Consider the following 7,340-nt stretch of genomic DNA (forward strand, 5'->3'; position numbering starts at 1 on the left):
TGAACCTTTTGGCCAACCCCCTGCAAGTACTTGGCATAAACTTCTGAAAGAAATTAAATTTCTTGGACTTATTTTTATTAAAACAAAAAAAAATGTCATTTTAATTTCACTTCAAATGGATTGATTCCAATTTGCTTTGGCCTTTGTAAACTAAAAGACATAGATTTTAAGTGTTTTTACCTCTATTTTGGGGGAGAAAGTAAAAAATGAGAAAATGAGAGACAAGAAGGGATGGAGGGAACAACAGGGGAAACCAGCCAAACACAAAGCCTAAAAATGCAAACCTGATATTTTTTAACTTTTGCACCTAAAACTAGATGGGGTATTTTTATTTCAAATTAAGAAAAATGAACATTTTTGTATTAATCTCAATTGATTAAAAACCCTAAGGTTTCAGAGCAAAATATTTATGAAACGTTATGATTCAAAAGCATTGACTGATTTTGCCAAGCCATCTTTGGTGGAAAAAATATTTTGATGAAAAAATTCAGATCAGCTCTATTTAGTACTTTCTAAAAAATGTATCTCTTTCAACAGGTCTCAGGCAGAATGACACAAAAATAAGGCAGCTCAAAATCTTTTTAGCAGGCAGAACATGATCGGCCAAGTCATGATGGATCCTTATGTTCAGTCAGTACGCAATTTAGAGGTGCCCCTCTTGTCAGAAGGAAGCTGTGAGGTTGGGTCTGATTTATCAGTGCTTTGTTTGGAGTCGCATTACAATAAAGCTGGAACAATGCATCAGTGAATCAGGTGCAGTATTCCCAAGAGCCTGTCAGACCCCTGTTATCACAGCTATATCTTGTAATGAGCAGCACAATTGTAGATGCTGCCAGAAGAACCCCAAATCCACATTTAGCCAGTTTCTAACAGCATTTGTTCTTTGCCAAAGAAGTCAAAATGGAAATCACTGAATACATAGAAGCAACTAGAGTGAACCATACCTAGCCCTTGTCTACCATTTTGCATCCCTATATATCAAAACACTGTAGTGGAGATATTAATAGCATTATTACCATTTTTAAAGAAGAGGAAACTGAAGTACAGAGAGGGGAAGTCACTTCCTAAAGTTACTCAGCAAGCCAATGTGGGACTAGAAATCGGACACAGGTTTCAAGAGTCCCACTCCTATCCTCTCCAGTGCTCTGAAGAAGTAGAAAGGACAAGAGTTAAAGACAAACCTTCACATTCAAGCTGCCTAAATTTTGAGTTATCATCAAGAGGGAAAAAAGTATAAGGAGAGCACAGGGGGAAAGAACATAATACACCAGCCTACAAAGGAGAGCACAGCACATTTGAGAGCATCATTACTAGGCTCAAAAGTTTTACTGGGCAGACATGGCTTCAGCTATATGTTGGTTGCTCCAGTGAACAGAAAACAGTATAGTGGAGTAAGGATGGTCTTGTGTTTAAAGTTTGGGATTGGGATTTAGGATTAAGGATTCAGTTTCTAGCTCCACCACAACTTTTCTGTGCGACTTTGGGCAATTCCTGCTGTAGGTACAGATCCACAAAGGCATTCGGTAATTCTCTGTGGTTTATCACTGATTCTCATGGGAGTGAGACATTCAGAAAGGAAGTAGCTGCTTGAATAACTGGGAATGAGGCAAGGATTTTATATCTTTTACTGGACCAGCTTTATAGTTGAGAAAGCTGTTGGATAAGCTTTCAGGCATTAAGTGCCTTTCCTCAAGGCAATTAGCTAAGGGTTTATTAGCTAAGTGGCTTCCTCCCCTTCTTGTGCCTTTAGTTCTGAAAAGTGCCTGGTGACAAAAAGTGACCTGGGAAAGGGCATTTGATACCCAAAAGCTTGCTAAGCAGCTCTCCTAACTATAGTTGATCCAACACAAAATATTATTCAAAATCTTTGCCTCTTATACATTTCCTGTATCATCATGGCTACAACAGAACACCCTACTACTACAGTTGTGAATATGGGTCTTCATTGTCCCGGGACTTTTCCTGGTCTTTTTTTTTTAAGATATGAAGAGCAGAACCACACTACCCCAAGGGGACATTGTGATGATACATTAATTGGCAGTTAGATATCACATTGATGGGGGAGTTCTAAGTACCCAGAGAGAAACAGCCGAGTTAAATGAGGCATAGTGAATCTGCAGTCTGCTGATAGATGAATAGACTGTAAAAGTTGTAATGAACATAAAATCCAGGAAGAACATCCCTCCCTCTTCACCTTGTATGAGTCTTATGGAGATGTGGGAGTTTCCTGAGTTACAGCTCAGGTCATAGAAAACTTCAGAGGTCACCTGGCAACACAAGAGCATCTGTAGCTTGGCTCAACCCTACAACTTTATTAGCTAATAGTAGTCGACCAGAAGGCTTCCTAGCACTAGCAGTTCAGGTTTAAGAGGGTCAACACAGAGATGCAACTAGGAATTTTGGTGCCCTGGGCAGAGAGGGGAAGGGGAGGAGGTGCCAAGTGCTGGGCAGTATTACCTTTGCTGCTGCAGTCACTGCTGCTATGGTATGAGCTGCTGCTGCTGTAGTATGGGCTCCCCAAGGGTTGCCATTCTGGTGCCCCTGTAAATGGGGGTCCAGGGCTAGTTTGGGTCTAAATTAGGGTCCACTCACCCACTCCTGGTTACGCTGCTGGGTTAACAAGTGCCCCCTCCTCCCCAAAAGGCTCTATTCAGAACTAAAGGTACAAGAAGGAGAAAAGCCATTTAAGATAGTGTTTCCCAACCAGTGTGAAGTGGCACAAAAGTGTCCCAATGAACAGGTGTGCCATGGACGTTTGCCATGGCAATGAGCTACAATAGATATGAAGATGGGGAATCCCCTGACTGATGTGCCATGGAAAACGTTTAATAATGTAAGTGTGCCTTGGGCTGGAAAAGTTTGGGAAACACTGGTCTAAGACACTTAGCAAATTTCAGGGCAGAAGACATCATACTGTCCTGCCCTAAAGATGTCAGAGTGAAAGGATGCCTGCAGTACACAAGTCCTCACATACCACAGAATAGTTCAAAAGGGAAACCTCTCTCAAGTCATTTTATGTATTTTTATAAATGGGAAAAAAAATGAGGCGGAGAGGAGTGACACGATTTGCCTGCAGTCTTTCAGCAACTTAATGGAACAGAGCCCTTCTCCTTGCAGCATGCTTCAACTCCCCACTCTGTTGCTGTAGCCTGGTCCAGCTGTATGCTCCCCTAGTTTCCCCAATCTCCAGCTATATCCTCTGGAATCCTAAAGGAACACTTCAGCCATCACCTCTCTCTTTCGAACCAGACAACCGCTCTGACTCCTGCTTTTTCTCTCTCTGCAGTTTGCCGTGCTGTCAGACTGAATGCACAACTTGTGGGCTCTTCCTGGTTACTAAGGGAACTTGATGTCTGTGTTACTTGACTCTATCACAATGGGTACTCCCTGCTAATTTATAGATGCTAAGGAGAAACAAGCCTGTTTTCATATCAATGAAGGGCTTAACAGGAGACAACGTTGGGCATGTGGCTCACATCACTTGTATGCATTTATTTATTGGTTTCTAAATTCCTCCTGAGAGTGGAGGTCCCAGGCATAAAACAGCTGATTAACTGGTCTGGCAATTTGACCTTCACATCAACTACACAAAATCTGGCCTGGCAACAAATAGACTGCAATGGAGGACTCTGTGGAGCTTTCTCTTTTATATCCAGGAGGGATGGCTTCCACTGTCTATGGCTTTAACATTTCTGGATCATGGACTGAGTTGTGCATGGTTTACTGCTGTGCATTTTGGTTTGCCAATGAGGGATCTTTAAATCTGTTTTTTCTGGCATTTGATCCTAAAGGGAGAACTTTAGATTTTAGATTTTTAACTGCCTCTCACTATTTTTAACCATACTACAATAACAAGGTCCTTTCTTGGACAGTAATTACAATTATAATTAATACCTCGCTCATACACCACTTCCTACCCATAGATCTCAAAATGCTTTACGCAGGAAGACCCAATATCATATCCTCATTTAGTTGCTGCCTCCTGCACCTTGACAGTTAATGAGCACATTTGTTTAAAATCCCCTGGTTTAAAAACCCAGTCCTCATGGTTCCTGATGACACCAGTGGAAGCTGTAGGTGTTGACTGCATCTGAAACTATGGCTGTGATGGTTTTAATCTGGGATGATCACGCTTTGAACAGGGGGCTGGACTAGATGACCTTTTGAGATCCCTTCCAACCCCACTTTCTTATTATCCTCTATGCTTTCAAACATGCGGGACCAGAATGTAATGTATATGTAGAATGAGCTCTGGATATTTTGCACACTTGACTCCATCACTTCTGGGGGGGGAGGGAAACTCCAGGATTGATTAAGTTTTGTTAAATACACACACCCATTGTTCCAGAACAAAATGTGATGCCGCTTAAACACCCTCTGCCACATAAAGCAGCCACCCATAAAAATTTAACATACCCACTCCATGGGGAAGTGGCTTCTGTGGTGTCTGTGAGATCCTGCTTCCTGCACAGTTCAGATAAGAGCTGGGTAAACAGTTTCAGGTGAGACAAAACCTTGTGGGACACCTCTTTCTCCATCCTTACAGTATTTTTGTTTTGGGACTCAAAGAATTTTTACTGAACCTGCCCAGGTTAAGCCTGATTCCTGGCAGGCTGCCCTAGGTTTGGGGGCCCTGGAAGCTCTGAATCTGAAGTCTGGAGGAATCTACCTTATAGGTGGTCCCCAGAGCAGGGAATCCAATATTGCAGGAACCCCAGCCTTTGGCAGGAATATATTTACAGCTCTAGGACAGACCTGCCACACACACTACCCCAGGGCTGTCAGATCTAGTGCTGCTGGGCGACAGGTGCTGGAGCAGTCAGTTTCCAGCATCTCTACTACAGATCAAAGGTGTAACTGGGAATGTTGGTATGCTGGGCAAGGTGCTGGGGGGGGCGGGGGGTAGATGGGAAGAGTTGTAATGAGGGCAGGAGGGGGAAGGGAGGGGGGTTGCTGAGCAAGGTTACTGACAGTCTTACCAAAGACTCAAATGAACCTGGCTCCTGCTGCTGCTGCCACCACGGGCTGCTCTGCCACATGGGCTCCCTGCTCAGCAGCTGTTCTTGCTGCCACCACTGCTCAGGCTACTCAGGGGCCACCATTGTGACACCCCCATACATTAGTGCCTGGTGGGCACTGGTGTCCCATTCGTCCATCCTTTGTTATGTTACTGTTTACAGTTTCCATGCGCTTGCTGCAAACCTGTAAGTCAGAGCATGCTGTTCAAGCCTGTGGCTTAGGGGAGAGGCATGATGGGGGTACCCATGAGCCAAAGATCCTGACAGATCCCTCCCTCCCCTGCTGCTCAGTAAAAAATGGTTCTTATCAGTCTGACTGTTGAACCTAACTGGAAAGGCTGCATCTCTCAGCAGTTACAGGCCCCCAGAAACTCCTCTCACTTGGGAAGCCAGTGTTTCCAAAGGGAAACTTTATCAGAATTTCTCATTTTCAGGAATTCCCCATGAACCAAAAACCCTCTTTCTGGCCATCTTGAAATTGTGACTCCAGTTCCAGTCATAGGTACTCTCCTAAGGTAGTCTCTAAGATGCAGATTACTTAAGCACACATCTGCCGATATTATTTCATAGGATCTTAATTGAGTTTAAATCCCCTTCCTAGTACATGTCCATATCCTCACATATATAATAGCAAGAGCAATGTATAGATATGTAGGTGGGACCAGACCACAGCTAAAACAGGTGCCTACTAAAGGCAGGAAGATGTTCAAGCAGGAAAGAAAAAAACAGTCTTGTCTTATGTACAAGGTGCTTCTCTCTGAGAGAAGCATATTTTTCATTCTGTACGTGGGAGGATAATATAAAGGTAGCACTATCTGTGGGGTTCTATGTAGGAAACATCACTTCCTACAGAGAGTAACACCTCAGAATAAAATCTTTCTGAGCTGTACAGTTGTGGGTGCGGAGAAGCTGAATAATAGACAGAACAGGTAGTGCAATGTCTAGAATTAAGCTTGCTCTGCATTTTCCAGGGTGAAACCGTGTTTGTTGCGGCTTTTAATTTGAACATTTTAGCTTAAGCCTACATTTTCCATTCTGAATCTCTGTCTCAAGTTGAATATTAAAAACGAATCCTCTGAAACAATGTAGCTGTTTCTAAAGCTGTTGCTAAGGGTTTTGGTTTTTTTCTATATTATACTTCTGTTTGCAAACATTTCACTGAGAAGTTTCAGTTTTTTCATGAAATTTAGAAATTTAGCCAGAAAGGACAGGTTCAGCCTGGCAACAAGGATATACCTTTTGTCTTTGCCCCCAAAGGACAACATTAACCAAATCTGCCTGTTTTTTAAGCCTCTGAAATATTTTATTTCATACCTTATCTTACACCAGATGAGATTTCTTGGAGTTCAGAAGACACAGTTCCAAGGAGACTTTCTGCACTGATCATATTCCACCCTGTAACTTTCCATGCCTTTCACCTGTGGGTCAAGTCAGGATTTTTCTGGCTTCACCATTGCTTTAAGGGAAGAACAAGCTTGTTAATAGACTGGACCTCAGTTGGTATCCCGGGGGTGTCTCACCTGCTACATCTTTGCTGGAAAATTAATTTTGATTGGCAAGAAGATGGTTTATCATGTCCCTGGTGGTATCTTCCTTTGGTCATTCCATTTGTCCTTCCTTCTTGGGGCTCTACCTCCCCTACACCCCGCCTAACACCAACCGAAGACATTGTTACTTGAGCCACCCAGACTATTACAACGCACTCTTTTGGTATCTTACCCCTTTAGATTTACTGCAGCAGAATCAAGACGTTATTTTACTCATTTGATCATGGCCACACCATGACTTACTCATCTTGTGGGTCAACAACTGTCATGTTCCCTGGAGTCCTGCTCTCTACTGGCATTTTATACTTATCATGGCTTGGTTGTCTTCTGGTACCTGCTCTCCCTAATTGTGTGGAGATCCAGTCTGTGCTGTGGATCTGTTTCCCAATGCCTCCTCCGGTAAATTATAGAGCCATCTCTGGCTTTGTCTCTTCAATGAAACCCCGTCCTGGGGTAGCCACCATGTGCCTGTGCTGGGACCACTTTCAATATCTGGCCCCTGCCGGGCTTTTTACCCTGGCTGCAGTGTTCTGGCCCACAAATCGGCCCCAGCACACTGTTATAAAGCATGCCCACACTGACGCAGGAGCTGATCCTGGCTCCTTCTGACTCAGCAGGTTTTTTTCTTTTCCTTCTTCACCGCGGTGGGCAGGAGCTCTGCAGTTTCATTTTCACGGTGCTCCGCTTCCAACGCGGTATCCCGCCAGCTTCTCTCCTCATCTGATGGAAGTACATCTTTTCATAGATTTCATAGATTTTCATAGACATTAGGGCT

This window comes from Gavialis gangeticus, unplaced genomic scaffold, assembly GCF_001723915.1.
Source record: "Gavialis gangeticus isolate Ggan-Ray unplaced genomic scaffold, GavGan_comp1, whole genome shotgun sequence".
Lineage (NCBI taxonomy): Eukaryota > Metazoa > Chordata > Crocodylia > Gavialidae > Gavialis > Gavialis gangeticus.